Source organism: Lissotriton vulgaris, chromosome 1_2 (assembly GCF_964263255.1).
Source record: "Lissotriton vulgaris chromosome 1_2, aLisVul1.2, whole genome shotgun sequence".
Classification (NCBI taxonomy): Eukaryota; Metazoa; Chordata; class Amphibia; order Caudata; family Salamandridae; genus Lissotriton; species Lissotriton vulgaris.
The window spans coordinates 162420488-162435938 of NC_141686.1; positions in this window are offsets into that span (position 1 = coordinate 162420488).

The window sequence follows — 15451 nt, forward strand, 5'->3', positions numbered from 1 at the left end:
GGCGAGGAGGGCAGTTTCCGTACTGTGTTTTTTTCTGAAGCCGGATTGGGAGGAGTCGAGGATGTTGTGTTCTTCAATGAATGTGGCGAGTTGGCTGTTGATGGCTTTCTCGATGACTTTCGCTGGGAAAGGGAGCAGGGAGATGGGTCTGTAGTTTTTGAGGTCGGTGGGGTCCGCTGAGGGTTTCTTCAGGAGGGGGTTGACCTCGGCGTGTTTCCAGTCATCGAGGAACGAGGCGGTCGCTAGGGAGCGGTTGATGGTGTGGCAGAGCATGGGTGCGATGGTGTCAGCGGCTCTGTTGAAGATGTGGTGGGGGCAGGGGTCCAGCCAAACAACGGCTTCAGGAGCTCCTGGCTGAGTATGCCAAGGACCACCCCTCTGAAAATGGTGATGACCAATCAGAGGAGAAAAGGGATGAGGATGATGGGACTGGTAACCCACCCCAAATAATCCCTAGGGAGGAAAGACTCCCCATACCCTTAACTCCAAGAATCAACCCTTGGGGACCTAGAGGCCACACAGGTGGCACAGGTTCCAGTGAGGGCATTGAGAACAGCCTCAATGAGGAGGACCGCCTTTTAGCAAGGCTGGCCAAAAGATTGGATCTAGAGTCCAGACTCCTGGCTCTGGAAAAAGAAAGTAAGTAGATGGGTTTAGGACCCATCAATGGTGGCAGAAAATCAAAATAATAAGGATCGAGAGGAATCTTATGATCCTAAAATCCCCAAAGGGATTGTCCCTAAATATGAGGAGGGTGATGATATCACAGCTTTGAGAGGGCTTGTGAATCCAGAAGGGTGAAGAAGACTTTCTGGGGGCCACTCTTTTGGGAACTGTTCTCTGGTAACTGCAGAGACAGACGCCTGACCCTTTCAGGGGCAGATTCTGGGTCTTATGACCTCATGAAGAAAACTCTGATTGAGGGATTTGGGCTCACAACTGAGGAGTACAGAATTAGACTTAGGGGGCTCACAAAACCCACAACCAATCCTAGACTGATTTTGTAGACTACTCAGTAAAAACATAGGTGGCTGGTTAACTGGAAACAATGTGCATGACTTTAATGGAATTTACAACCTGTTTATGAAGGAACACATATTAAGTAATTGCATTGATGAGAAGTTGCATTAGTACCTGGTAGACCTAGGTCCACTTTCTCCCCAAGAATTGGGAAAGAAGGCAGACCACTGGGTCAAAACAAGGGTAACTAGGACAGCCACTGCGGGTGACCAAAAGAAAGGGTTTACGAAGCTTCCCCAGAAGAAAGATAGTTAACACCTTAAAGATAAAAGTATGGAGTCCCAGTTAGCTCCCCATAAAACCTGCCCAGGAGGGTGGGCCCAAAGAAACCTCACAAACCAAAACAGGGTACCAAGGTAAGAATTGGGATCCCAACTGAATATGGTGTCACAACTGTCAAAAGGCAGGACACCACACCAAGGACCCTAGCTGTCATAAAAACTAAATCCCTAGTACAGCTCCAGAGGTGACTAGTATAGCTCCAGGGGTTGCCAGTGTAGCTTTGGAGGAGGGGTCCCCAGATGAGGAAGTACTCCTAGCCTTCAACTGGAAAATGGGCCCAAGAGGTGAGCTGGAGATTCCAGAGGGGAGTAGACACTACCACCACCTACTGGTGAATGGAATCCCAGCCACTGCCCTGAGAGACACCTGTACCAGTCACACTGTGGTGCATGACAGGTTGGTACTCCCACACCAGTATGCCACAGGGGAAGCCACAGGGGAAGCAAGAAGAGTAAGGGCTGTCTCAGGGGCTGTCACTGTTAGGGCTGTGGCTGTTGTGCCCCTAGCAATAGCTGGGTCCCTTAGATGGAGAAAGGTGGTAGTCAGTTAAGTAAGTGCAGCTAAGCCCCAAAAGATAAAGAAGAAACATGGTATGAAAGGTGGGTAACTGTTCGCCACAGTTCCAGTGTGCCAGGGAGATTCCATCCCAGTCAGGGAGAACTCCAAAAGTTGTACTAGTAAAGTCCCCCCTAGCCAACAAAGAGACCTGACTAGTCAGGCATCTGTCCAGCCTGAGTTGGTGGCTCCTAAGCTGGCAGAACAGAGGGTGGAGGAAGGGTGTTCAGTACCATGTATAGTGACCCCCACCCTAAAACAGCAGACAGGCAGCCAGAGCCCAAAGAAGCCTGTAAGATAGCCCATTTATTTACCAGTCAGGAAGTAAAGGAGTAGTTTTGGGCATTGACAGCAAGTTAGGCCCACTGGCCCTATTGGTCATGGTGAGGTTTCTCAAGCTGTGGGTGACTTGTGTGGGTAAGCTGGGCGTTGCCATGGTTAAGTTAGAATTTGCAGACGACCTCTCCACCTAAACTAAAAAGATTGGGTGAAGAAACTAAAGAGCAAGGAAAGGGGCATTGGGAATTAGGTCCCGAAACTGTTGAGGTACCCCAGCTCCCCAAAGGGACTGACCTGGACCGAAGGATGTAAGGCAGAGAAGGCCCTGCAACTTTCAAACCACTTCCTCTACTGTTCCTCGCCCGAAAGACTAGGAAGACTCTCCCAGCTTTGGCAGAGTTTCCTGGCCTTTGGTCTGGGGGTTCTTGGTTAGGAAAGTGGGTTTCTGCTGCAGTAAGCCCCCCACCCACTTTTTGCCAGACTACTGATGCACTTTTTCTTGGTGTGCCCTGGGTCCCTGCCAATCAGGTTCCCAGGGCCTTTGTTCTATACCCAAACTAACCTAATTGACAACCTTGCAAAACCAGGTTGGTTTGTGATAGGTAATTTTGATGTTGCATCAATAGGTTTTGGGCCCTTCTCTGCCGCGGGTACTTATCTCACCCACACAAGTGAGGTACTATTTCTATTGGGATACTTGAAGAACTTTTGGGGGGTTGTTATTTTCTGCAGCATAAACAGTTGGGCACAATATTTCAAGGACAATGTGACAGTCACATTTTGAGGTTTGCAGGACAATGTGGGTAAGATAACTTGTTGGGATCACCATGTACTCCCATGGGTGTTTAGCTTCCTAAAATATATACAGTTGGTAGGTTTTTCGTAGATGAAGTAAACACCTTGGCAGAGAGACAAAAAAGACAAAGATTACTGCACAGCCATCTATTCCTAGAGCACACACACATACTGGTTGGATTTGGCCCGAGGGCAAGTGATGGTTCAGTATGTAAATTGTTATTAACAAGAGATTTCACAAAAATGAAATGCACTGTCAATACTTGAAAGGACCAAAAACTGAACCATTGACTTGTAGCTCGTGAGCTGTAAAGCCACTAAACGGCTTTACAGGCCATTCACACACCTTTCACACATGACACACACAAGACCTTTCACACTACTAGGCACAAAATCAACACATTACACCATTCACAAAAAGGGACAAGGTACACCCTGCTTGAGAAAGACAGAAAAGACAAATATTTCTGAACAACCACCTATTCTTCATGCATACAGACATACTGGTTGGATTTGGCACGAGGGTGAGTGATGGTTCAGTATATACAGTTGTATTAACCAGAGATTTCACAAAAATGAAATGCACTTTTAATAATTGAAAGGACGAGAAACTGAACCATTGACTCACAGCTCGTGAGCTGTAAAGCCACGACAAGGCACAACCGCTTTACAGGCCATTGTTATGTTATGTTATGTTAATAAAGCATTTGTTAAGCTCACTATCACTGATTGGTTTCTTGGTGCTAAGATCAACAGTAACATAAACGTGGATGAGGGGTGGAAAGTTATTGATATGCTTGTCTGTAGAGCCAGGTCTTCAAGGCTTTCCGAAATGAGAGTAGGTCTTGGCAGGTCCGGATCTCAAGAGGGAAGGTGTTCCACAAACAAGGGGCTAGTGTTGCAAACCTGCGGCCTCCAGAGCACTTGAGTTGGAAAGGGAGCGTCTGGAGGAGGCCCTGTTGGGATGAGCGGAGGTTGCATGATGAATTTGGGACTTTTGCAGTGCAAGGATTTGAAAATCATACATCCTGTTTTAAAGGCACAGCGTTGGGTGACTGGAAGCCAATGAAGTTTCATGAGTAAGGGAGTGGCTGCATGCCACCTCGGTTGATTCAAAATCAGCCTAGCGGCATAGTTCTGTACCAACTGGAGGCGTTTAGACAAATAGAGGGGGAGACCTAAATAAATGGAGTTCGCGTAGTCCAGATGGGACAGAACGGTGGCGATCACAACCTGGGTAATTGCCTCCAAGGTGAGTAGACGCCGGACCTTCGGAATTATTTTTTATTGGAAAAAGCATTTGGAGACCACCTGGCCCACTTGTGCTTTTAGTGAAAGATCGCAGTCCACGGTGACCCCAAGTGTTTTAGCCGATGGTGAAGGGGTCGGGGCTTGACCCAGATCCGATGGCCAATAGTGGGGGCCCCAGTGCTTGGCGCTGTCTCCAGTAAGGACCAACTCGGTTTTCCCCGGGTTCAATTTCAGCTGGTTTTGGTCCAGCCATGCTTTGATGAACCTTATGGTCGATTGGAAGTGCAAGATGGAGGTTTCAGAATTGTCGATCGTAAAAAGCAGCTGTAAATCATCTGCATAGTTGAAAACTTTCACCTGATCGTCTATAAGGGCCTGAATCAAAGGGAGGATGTAGAGATTGAACAGGTGGGGTGACAGGGAGGAGCCCTGTGGAACTCCACATGTAATGGACTGTTTTGCACCAGCTAGGTCTCCAAGGCGTACAGCTTGAGTGTGGTTCTCCAAAAAGGACCTCAGCCAGTAGGCCGCCGTGTCCCGTATGCCGGCCTGTCCGACACGGTCGATCAAGATGTTGTGATCGACCGTGTCAAACGCGGCAGACACGTCCAGGAGCACCACAGCCTGAGGGGAACGTCTATTAGCACAGTTCCGCAGCGTATCCAGGACTGTGGTTACCACTGCCTCTGTTGAATATGCCGGCCGGAATCATGCTTGGTGGGGGTCAAAGCAGCAACATTCCTCAAGGAAGTTAGAGAGGCATTTAGCTACGTGGGCCTCCGAGACCTTTGCCAGATACGGCAATAAGGAGATGGGCCGGTAGTTTGACTTACAAGATGGATCAGACCCGGGTTTTTTCAGGAGCGGTATGACCGTGGCTTCCTTAAACGCTAGAGGAACTAGGCCGGAAGTCAGGGAGTCATTCAAGAGTGTAAGAGCAGGGGCCGAGTGGACGGAGAAACACTCTTTCAGGATGTAGGGGGACAGCTTCCAAGGGGGCACAGGATTTAACTCTTGTTAGTAGTTCCTGAAATTGATCCTGGGTTATGGGTGGGAAACTACTAAGAGTGCCAGGGCTCTTCTTGATTGCCATACCGGTAGTAATTGGAATTGAAGGCTGGGGGATGCTAGCTTTAATGTCTACTATTTTCTCACTGAAGTAGGTATTAAGTGAGTCACAGAGAGACTGGGTGGGAGTTATCTTGGGGCGGACATTATCCAGGTTCGTAAGTTCGTTAAGGATAGTAAAAGTATCCTTAGATCTATTTGAAGATTTAAGGATTCGGGAAGAAAAGAAGCCGCCTGCGCAGTGGAAATTGTATTCATATACTCCTTCCTGGCCCTTGTATATTTGATCTTTAACTCAGGGTCATATTTGCAACGCCATTGGCGTTCCAACTGCCGCAAAGCCGATTTCCTGGATTTTAAGTCAGGGGAGAAACATCTATGGGCATCAGCTCGCCGTACCAATCTGAATCAGCACATTACAATACTCATACCAGCAGATAGCACTATTCAAGGGCCCATCACTTTCACACACCCAGATTCCTGACACAGCAACCACACCAGCTCATGAATAGCAGTGTGTGTAGTGACCAGTAGCAAGTCACTACTCACATACTGCTAGCCAAGCACCCGTCCACACACACCACCAGCCAAGCGCCAATCCACACACACCGCTAGCCAAGCACCAATCCACACACACCGCCAGCCATGTGCCAGTCCACACACACCATCAGCCAATTGCCTGCCCCCACACACTGCCAGCCAAGTGCCAGTCCACACACACCGCCAGCCATGCGCCAGTCCACACACACCGACAGCCGAACGCCAGTCCACACACACCGCCAGCCAAGCGCCTGCCCACGCACACCGTCAGCCAAGCACCAGTCCACGCACACCACCAGCCAAGCGCCAATCCACGCACACTGCCAGCCAAGCGCCAATCCACGCACACCACCAGCCAAGCACCGATCCACGCACACCGCCAGCCAAGCGCCAGTCCCCTCACAATCAGCCAAGCGTCAGTCCACGCACACCACCAGCTAAGTGCCATTCCAATCACACCGTCATAATTTTTCTTTAACAAGAAAGAAAACACAAACCAATTGCAACTAAATACAAAACTATGACTACAAAAGCATCAGCAGTAACTACAGACATCATTCTATTGCCAAACGTTAAACTGAACAACTATATAAAACCATACAGACCAGACTATTAGACTCACGGTTGCTGAGTGTGAAACAATCTAAAACATGTTTTCACACACAGCCCAGGATTAGAAGGACAATGGGCACACTGCATACGACTCTCCTTCCACACACTTCTTCGCAAGCAAACTCTACATCTCTTACTGGGATTGTTTTTTTTGGGCGTGGGAGGAATTAAATCAGGAAAGTGGCGCTCTTTCAATCTAGCCACATCCTCCACCACTCCTACTCTATGAACACTTGCCTGTTCCACAACAACACAGCTGTGTATCACAGACTCCTGAAACTGAACAAAAGTCATCTTTGACGCAGGAGAACACAACTTGTACACAACAAAAGCATTGAAAGTTGCCAAATTGAAGAGATGGATGGCCAACTTCTTGTTCCAAATGTAAGCCTTACTAACAGCAGTGTAAGTTTCTAACCTCTGATCTACTCTATTGACACCACTCATGTACTTATTTTAGTCTTAAATGCACACAGGTTTGCGCACTTCACCAAACAGTCACAGGAGAAGTAAACTTGTAAACTTGCAGATTTATAGAGCGCAAATTGTTGCCCAGAGGCGTCCAAGCGCTAGAAGTACTCTAATCATGAACGGTAGTCAGCATGTACACATCCCTCCTGTCCACAAATTTCACAGCTAGCAGTTCCTCGCTGTGTAAGGCACTGCACTGTCCCCTCTGAAGCTTTTTGCAAACAATCTCTTTTGGTTGGATAACCTTTACGATTGGAGCGATTAGACCGGAATGCGCCACAAACAAAAGTGTCCACTTTGAACAATTCCTTAAACAATTGCACAGCAGTGTAGAAGTTATCAAGGTACAAATGGTGGCCTCTGTTAAACAGTCCCACACAATTTTCTCTGAAACTCCAAAAGTGGACGGACAACCAGGGGGGTCAATAGTGGAATCCCTACCAGTGTACACACAGAAATTAAAGACATATCATGTCCTACTCTCAGACAACATAAACATATATACATCTTAATTCCATACCGTGCCCTCTTTCTAGGAATGTACTGCCTAAAAACCAAACGGCCCTTGAACAGGACCAAAGACTCATCAACAGATATTTCTTTGACTAGAGTATCGACACCTCTGTATCTTCTGTGTCTAGCTTCCAATCCACTATGAAGTTCATTAGTGATTGGATGAACACTAACCAGCTTAAGTTAAACCCAGACAAAATAGAGCTGATTTTGATGGGTGGTTTGGCCATCCGCTGGAATTCCAACTTTTGGCCTCCACCATTAGGGAGCCCCCCTCTCCCAGTCAGCTCAGTTAAAAGTCTGGGAATCGTCATCAGTAACGACCTAACCATGAAGGCCCAGATCAGTTCAGTGGTCTCTGCATGTTTTTTCCATCTCTAAAGAATTCGCAAAATTTGCAGATTTTTGTCTCCTGCAGCATTGACCCAAGTAGTGCTTGCTTTAGTTATATCTCGCATTGATTGTGCAAATTCCCTGTACACTGGTACTCCAGCTTACCAGATACATAGGCTGCAATTGGTTCAGAATCAGGCAGCTAGGCTTATTTTTGGTCAACCTAAGCACCACCGCACAAGCCCTCTATTGAAAAGCCTTCATTGACTACCTCTACCCCAACGCTGTCTATTTAAACGGGGCTGCACTATCTACAAAGCCCTTGCTGGGTGTGACCCAGCCGTCATTGCTTCTAAAGTACAGAGCTACATTCCAGCTCGTGATCTACGCTCATCAAAAAAGAATCTGCTACAGTTTTAAACGATAGAAACACGGAGGTCTAAGATATACAATTCTGGCCCCCAGTTCTGGAATACACTTCCTTCCAATTTGCGTACCGCTGGCTCGTACACTGAGTTTAGAAAGCTACTTAATACCTAGCTATTCACTCAAGCGTATAACTAAAGTCATTCACTGTTACATATCTGCCATCCTCCCTCAGGGCCAAGAAACCGCCTGGTGAATGTGCGCTCTACAAATTACCTTTAAAATAACATAACACTATAGATCTCTGAAAATCGATCTACAAAGTGATCAAGAACAGGCCAAATCTTAAAAAGACGGTCACAGTCAGGGTGATCTTGTGGCAATGCCAAAGCATTATGAACAAAATGCAGCATCTGAAGCAAAAGTAAATACCTATCATGACTCATAATTGCAGGAAATATGGCTGTTGTCATCAAGGGACTGGTAGACCAATAGGAAGCCAGGGACCACTCCCATATCAAGCTCATCAAAGAAGTCATACCCAAAAACTTGTTCATCTCATCCAGATTTGTGGGAGTACACCGGGTAGCTCTAGAGCGGGGCCAAAGTCTGGCACTGTTGTCCCTCAAAAACTGTTCAGCATACAAAATAGTCTGCTCAAAAATCTCACCCTAAAATACATCATCCATGAACAACTGAAAAAACGTTATAGGCAAAAAAAAATCACATCAATTCTACACCCTGCATCACCAATAAAGGCAGGCAGCACCGGCTCCACCATCTTTGGATCAACCCAGAGTCCAACACTTCCAAGCGGAAGCCTAGCAGCCTCAGGCTGCAATCCAGTAGCCTCTTGCACCTTCTGCCCAGCAGTGTCCTCCTCTAAAACAGGAACTTCATCCAACTGAGAGTAGCTTCATCCGCATTGAGAGTATTTTCATCATCCGATGATTTCATGTGGAGAGAAAACTCACTGCCTGAATCTTCCCCTCCCTCCTCTCCCTCAGACGCACTGTCACACTCATAATCCTGATCAGAGGAAGATTCAAGAAGCATACCAACCACATGCTGAGCAGTCATTTTACAGCTAGCCATAATGCTTACTAATAAAGGTAACTTGTCAAACAAGTCAACAACAACAAACCATTTGTAAAAAAAGAAATTAACAAAATTTAGCTTTATCACAAAGACCTATATACTTCAACACTATACCACTCACTTGCCAGAAGCAGCTAGACTCACCACCACCTACTCTGCACAGACACTGTAAGGATCAAGAATATCCCACTAAAAGGAAAAGGAAAAGAAAATTACACATATGACAATGCAAAACACATCGCAAAGAGTTTCATGCTCAAACCACTAACTAAATATGCTGCCATTATGACACCACTAACCAAAAAATTCATTCATGCATGACAATAATACTCATTTGGAGTACATACAACAAATGTTTTTCTTACCAAGAAAAGCAAATACGCAGAACTGCAATACACCCACTGCCAAAACCGCAAACAGGAATCAAAAGCTTTACACCAGAATAAAAAGGAGAAAAAAAATCATTACAATCACATATGCAAAAAATGCACTAGTCCACTCATACTCTACCAGCCAAGCTAAGGGGTAGGTGGGCCTAAAAGTATAAATAAAATATTCACCCCCATAAAAGGGGGCCAACCCTTGCCCAAGAGGCCGCTCCCCAACACTAAAATTTAAAAAACCCTGGTGTCTATTGGTGTCTGCCCACCTTGGGAGCAGATGGACCTAAAAACATACTGCTGATCTGCCACCCGAAGAGGGCAGAAATTGCCACTATCATCCTCCCATAAAGGGGAACAACCATTGTTCAAGGGGTCGCTCTCCAACATAAAAAAATTCCCTAGTGACCATTAAAAAAAAAACGGCTGAGCTGCTCCCTGGGGGCCAGAAACAGCCAAATTGATGCTCCCCAAAGGAGTAGATGATGTGGAGGAAGGGGCGAGGGGAGGCAGAGGAAGGGCTTCCCCTGACTTCCCAGATGGGGGCACCTTAATTACTTTCCTACAAATTACCTGAGTGCAGCTTAAAAAACAAAACAGGGTATAGAAAAGTTGGTGACTTGAGAGCTGCAAATTGCCATTTGGCTCATCCTCTATACCCTTTTGCAAAAGATGATTCTTCTCCAATATTAATGCTTCTGATCTGTGAGATAATATTCTGGAAGGAATCGTACATAAAGTGTGAATGCCTTTGAAGGGAATCAGCCTGAAGGGGTCTATGTAGTTACTAGAAAGAAAAATCTGCATTGCTTTTGAAACAGTTTAAACCTGCAAGCTGTTGTGAGAAGTGATGTAACCACTAGTCTTCCTCATGGCATCCTGGTGAACACACTTCAAATCCATTGCTCTACTTCTTTTTCAGAACCAGATTGGAACTTAAAGCAGTACGCTTTCCATCTGGCTTCAACCTCTTCTCTGCTGCACATCAGTTTTCTAAATTGGCTTAGAGGGTCACTTGGGGCACAGAAGCTGCCCGCTCTGATTGCTTCACTTCCGAGCCTGCCCTGCACATCTGAAAACCAGCCAACTCGCCAAAGGGTTACACAGTACATATGCGCACACTTCTCCATAGCTGCCAAGGTTTCAGATTGCTATGTGTGACATTTTCATAATTTCAATGTAATCATGAGTGACATTTCAACAACTATGAGTGACACTTTCTCGTATGCAAAATCATGCAATGAGGACGAGGGAAACATATAAATATTGGAAATTACACCCATTTGAGCAACGAGAAAGTCTAAGATCTTGAAACGGGTGCAGAGGAAATGATCTTTGCAAAATGCATTGTAACCGTCTGCGCTACTTTTTGGTGAGTCAACATTGCTACTAGACAAGTAACTCTCCAGCAGGAGGTTATACACCCATAGGTTATGTCTAAGCACAGCACCCTCCCTCAGCTCAGCAGGTACACCTGAACCACAAGTAACTAGAGTATCTCTGTGGCAAAAGCATTAACCCGCTGAGCTATCTACATAAAGTACAGTTCGGTGATGTAAAAGTACACCTTCTTTGTTGCAGCATGTTAACCCTCTGCACAGGCAGGAGCATTTCGCTCTGCACTTGCAGTGGTTATAGAAAGATCAGAGCTGACCAGATGTAATCTGTAACCAGTTCTGCTCAGTGAAGGTACACTGTATCTTCCATGAAGATAATGCACCAGGACTCCCTGCTTTACACAGCCTGCAATTTCCATAGAAGATTTATGGCTTTCCTCCTCCTGATAGATTCAAACCCATACAAAATACAACCGTGCGGAAGGCAATTTAGATAGTGTGTTTTAGCTTTCAGTAATTAATTAAATTAGACTCTGCACACTTAGGGTTTAGCTGTTAGGTCTGTAATCACGCCGCACCAAAAACAACTGCAATCATTATGCAAGAAGCCACAGCTTTGCCCTGGCAACACAGCCATCAGCCACAATTCGAATCCTTTCCAGGCTGAATCATTTTTGATAGTGAATTCCCAAATCAGAGAGCAATTTTGCCTGCCAACCAAAAGAATGCATGCTTCCGATCTAACAAACTTTCCAAGAAGAGACACAAAAGGCCCTTTGATATGCTTGCCAGCTTTGCTGCATTAATTAGCCGTCAGCTGTAAGGCCTTTGGAACCACAACGAGGTAAGGTTCAGGGGAAATTGTAAAATGGGCGCTCAAGGCTGCTCTCTAAGCAGCACAAACAATTGGACATTAATTAACCACATTTACTCACTTCCCAATGAACGCTGCTCGTTTGTTCATAAAAGATGTTTGCTCCCAGAACTCTACACTGTCGTCTGCATAATTATTTTCTTCACCCATCCATTACAAGAAAAAGTGATAATATCCTGGCATTCCCTTAGTTTAATAGCAAGCGGCTCAATATACATGTCGAAAAGTAATGGTGAGAGGGGGCAGCCCCGCCTGGTACCCCCGCCTATTATGATCTGAGGTGAAACCATTAACCAGAACTCGGGCGACAGGATTTTTGTATAATGATTTGATGGCGAGTAAAACATTTTGGCCTAAATTAAAGCGTTGAATTATTTCCTGGAGAAAGACCCAATTAACCCTGTCAAACGATTTAGCTGTGTCGCAAGTCATTACTGTTAAGGGTTTGGCATTTACAGTGGCCATATCGATTGTACCAATTAATTTATGTGTTAAATCATGCAAGTGCCTACCCTTGATAAAGCCCTTCTGGTTATTATGAATCAGGAGACCGACCACTCTCTTTGGGGCGGAAAGAAATTGCTGAATGGTATTGGATGCTAGTTCAACCTCATAAGGATTCTCAGCCAGGGCCGGACTGGCCGTAGTAGGCACCAGGCGTTTCCCCGGTAGGCCGCCATGGAGGGGGCCGGTTTTGGCCACCTGGGGGGCCGATTTTGTTGCAGGGACGTTTTTGCAGCATAGCTGCAATATCGGCCTTGTAACAAAATCGGCCAAAACCGGCCCTGGCAAACAGCTCTGCCTACCCCCCAACCCCCCCAGGGGCATGGGGGGGCTGGCCGAGCACTTTGCCAGGGCCGGCTTTGGTTCCCAGTCCGGCCATGTTCTCAGCTGTGGTCTGAATCAATTTGGAGGAAAGAGCTGCCGAGCTACGATCGGGATACTTTATGGCAAGTATCTCTGTCTGTTTTATGGCAAAGTGTTAAATCTGCACCACTAAGAAAAAATCCTTTATTTACTATTCACAGAGCGTATTGGACCCCGAGAAAATTATCCAAAATTGGTTCCAAAAGAATGAAGTGCCAAAAGTGGTGGGAAGTTGACTCAGATGAAGCACATATGTTTTGGCGGTGTCCTTAAATCCAAATTTTCCCTGGTAGCTATTGCTTCTTTTGTTTGTACCTTTTGTATGAATTTTTTTTAGTTAAGGACATCTCCTTCTCCGATAATTGTTATGATGATTAATTTAGTACTATGATTATTTGGTAGCCGTACAGGCCAGGAAAAGTCCAAATGGTTTGGACTGATAATCCTGGTGCAGAGTTTTCCGTGGGACCAGTTATAATGGAGAAGGAGAATGGGAAGGGGGGAGACGAGGAAGAGGTTTAAGGTTTTGATTGGTTGAGGTGTCCGAGATGTCCAGTACATCCTCTCTGTAAAAGGAGTGATCGGAGCCCCTCATTTTGGCGAAACCAAAGCAGGAAGCTTAAAGCCTCCCTCTTTTATTGTTTCTCTCCTCTTTTTTGTTTGGAATCTCCAATATATATTGGCTAATTACAAATGAGGAAAAAAAAAAAGAACTCTACACTGAGCATCAGCGGCTGGTGCAGGCCGAAAATACATAGGGGCCGATTCATAGATCTAACTTAAGACAAAATTCTAAAGTTACTACTTTTGGTATTCAAAGGAGGCATTTAGTAGTAGTAAAGTTAGGATTTTGTCTTAAATTTGACTTACGAGAAGCTCAAGACAGACTTAAACAAAATTCTAACTTAAGTCTGTCTTAAGTCTGTCTTAACCCCTCCCATGCACATGATGGAGCCGCTCCGTCATGAGCATCGGCTGTGCTGTGCTCATGACGGAGCGGTTCCGTCATGGCCCTGCCACCGCACCTGCGCGGCGCTGATTTTGCGCCTGCGCGGCGCGTTCTATTGAGCGGGCGGGGCCATGACGGAACCGCTCCGTCACGAGCACAGCTCAACCGCGGCTGGTGACGGAGCGGCTCCGTCACGAGCATGCGAGCGCTGCTCGGGCCCCCCGCCCCCTAGCGCTGCGGCGGAATTGCCGCCGCAGCGAAGGGGTTAAGTCAAACTTAAGATAAAATCCTAACTTTACTACTACTAAATGCCTTCTGTGAATACCAAAAGTAGTAAGTTTAGGATTTTGTCTTAAGTTAGTTCTGTGAATCGGGCCTTAGAGCTCATGGTTATTTAAAAAGAAAAACAAAAAAAACAAGCATTCTTGCTGCACAATTGTGCCCCATGCACGATCGTGCAGCAAGAATGCTTGAAAAAGACATCGGAGGAAAGGAAAACACTTTCTTTTCCTACAATGATGCTTTAAAAGCTCCCCCCACCCTCCCCGAGGACAAACTCACCACTTGTTCGCTGAACGCACTGGAAGCAAATGGCTTCCAGTTCGTCCGGTTTCATGTAATAACTCCAGCCCGCAAGGCGCACTGATGTCATTACATGATGTGGTGATGGGGAAGGGGGGGGAGAGCGGAAGGGCTTCCCCTTTTATTCCAGGATGGGGGCAGTTTTAGGGGCGTGGGTGGGTGCTAGGACGGCCGAGAGCCATCCGGCGCACACGTCCCTAATTATTGTATTATCGTTTGGTGTGTCTTTGATTAATAAATATAATTTATTTATTTTTTATCTTAAAAGTGACTATCATGATCAGTTCTTCTGTGATACAAAGTCATTGTTTCGTCCGACAGAACCTACTGTAGCAATTGCAAACTTACCCAGGCTCTGAGGGACACTGGGTTGCCCCATTATTTCTCAGTAGAGGCATGGCATCCGGTGGCTGTGAGAATAACTTTACAAGACAGTGGAAGTGTACTGCCAACATTTCTGTGGCTGGACAAAGACAATGAAATGCAAAATGTACCACTAAATTGCATTTGTGTTGCAAAGTCATCCTGTGTGCCCTGTGCACCCCCATTTTCTTTGCTGATTGGTACTAGTGGTGACTGACTGACTGTCACTGGGCTCTGGCTAACAGGCCCAGGGCAAGTGCTACGTCGAAAACACAAGCAAAAACACCCACATGCATTAGGGTACAGTAAATTTTAGGGCCCACTTACAATTGGATTGACCTACCATAAAAGTGTCTAGTATATAATAGGGCAGGGGAATTAAAACTACCTCTAATTCCCGAGTATATAATAGGTCATGGCTGTTTAGAGGTCAGCAGCTCTTTCTGCACTTGCATGTGTGCACTGCTGAGCGCCTGGGGTCATTTCAAAAGTAGCCTTTTGTTGCAACACTGCTTTTAAGAGTAAAATTACTGCAAACAGGACTTTGGTGGTAGAGGCACTTAAAAAGTGATAATCTACAATAGTTTTGCATATTAGATGCCCCCAGGGTCTCTCCTATGTGTCCCGGGGTTGTGGCAAGTCATGTAAATATAAGGAGAACCCTAATAAAAGATATTTTATATGCCATGATGATAGAGAAATTACCCTATTTACTTTCCCAATTGTAGATCCCCAGCCGTATAGGATAACATCGCAATATATATGAACGCATAAATATTGCTAGGAATTAAACATCATTCAAGGACTTAGGAGAACTGTATTGATAAATCCCATAATATGACATTGTTGAATTTATCCTAAATTGTACACAAAAGAAGTTATGAGTCTTTCTTGTCTGTCACTGAAAGCCCTGTCC